This window comes from Octodon degus, unplaced genomic scaffold (assembly GCF_000260255.1).
Source record: "Octodon degus isolate 3935 unplaced genomic scaffold, OctDeg1.0 scaffold00041, whole genome shotgun sequence".
NCBI classification, from domain to species: Eukaryota; Metazoa; Chordata; class Mammalia; order Rodentia; family Octodontidae; genus Octodon; species Octodon degus.
In genome coordinates this window covers 11,039,506-11,040,954 of record NW_004524617.1, presented here as the reverse complement: position 1 = coordinate 11,040,954, position 1,449 = coordinate 11,039,506, and positions in this window count along the sequence as shown.

Below are 1,449 nucleotides of genomic sequence, written 5' to 3'. Positions count from 1 at the left end.
GGTTAAACGATTGTTTTCTTAAACAGGACACACAGAAGTTTGAATTAAAACTCCATATGCTGTTGTTTGAATTAAAACTCCATATGTAATTTTTGACAAACTACTCAGTATTTCCAACTTCTTATTCTTAAAATGTGGTTAATAAAGTGTGTGAAAGACTTAGCACAGTGTTTAATAGATTGAATTTCTAACTCAGTCTTAGCTAATGTTGTGAGCAGTAGTTTAGCCTATCAAAACTATCTGAGAGTAAATCTTAACTTCTTTCTAAGCCATCACTAAACAGTCGAAAGGAAGTTAGAAGTGAGAGAATTATGGGAAAGATGGAGGAAATATTGAATTCAATGGTGAATTAACAGTTACTTTGTTTTAAATTTTCTGTGAGAAATTGGCCTTCCATATGCCAGAAAGGTAGCCTAGCAAACACCAAAACTGAAGACTGTGGAATATAATAGAATATTTGGCGCATAGACTTAATATTAATGTAGGAAAGAAATGCAAATATCTGAACGAAAATGTGTTAAGTCAGCCACCATCATACTAGAAGACTTAGCACTCTTCTAGTTTTGATAGAATATGTAGCAGTATGAAGATATATGTGTCTTTGGAGAAGGTATTGTATCATTCAGCCTTTTATAATTATCAGTATTACTGAGCTTTTGTGATATTACCTATAGTATCCCACTATGCATGAAGTAGCTGGTATCACTTTAGCAGTGACCTCTCTAAAACATAAATGCACTCACAAATTTTTCAAAGAATGATCATATTGATACAGAAAAATTTCCCTTAAATTTCTATTGAAAGTGAATAATTTTACATTATTTAAGTAATATATTCCTTAGTACGCAATAAGTTTTTTTTGTTTATCATGTTTTCAGTCATAGTTCCATGAATACATATATAAATATGTGTTTACTTCATGATAGTGACCTGTATCTGGTTTTCATATGATCTTATTTATTTTATTTTAGTGTCCTTTTGTGTTAGTATGCTTGCAATATATTATAGTTACTTTCATCTCACATAGTTTCCACATGTAATGATTTTCATTTCCTCTTCCATACCCATCTCTCCCCATTTCTCACCCTACCTGGTATATTCATTCCACTAGACTTTTGGCATTGTTAGCTTTATTGTCTCTTTGTAGGACATACTTATAAATCTTTTAGAGTGTTTCTTTGGTGGTGGTGAATTTATTTCTTTCTCCTCTTCTTTTTTTTTTTGAATGTATTTAGTAAGTACAGGGTATCACCACACAGTTCAGACTCATAGTGATCCTCCTGTTTTCGGATTCCTCAGCAAACCTGGGGCCTTGTGCTTGCCAGCCAGGTACTTAGACTACTGGGTTATCTCAATGACTTTTCTTCTCTCTTTCTTTCTTTCTTCCTTCCTTCCTTTCTTTCTCTCTTCCTCGTCCTCGTCTTCTTCTTCTTCTTCTTCTTCTTCTTC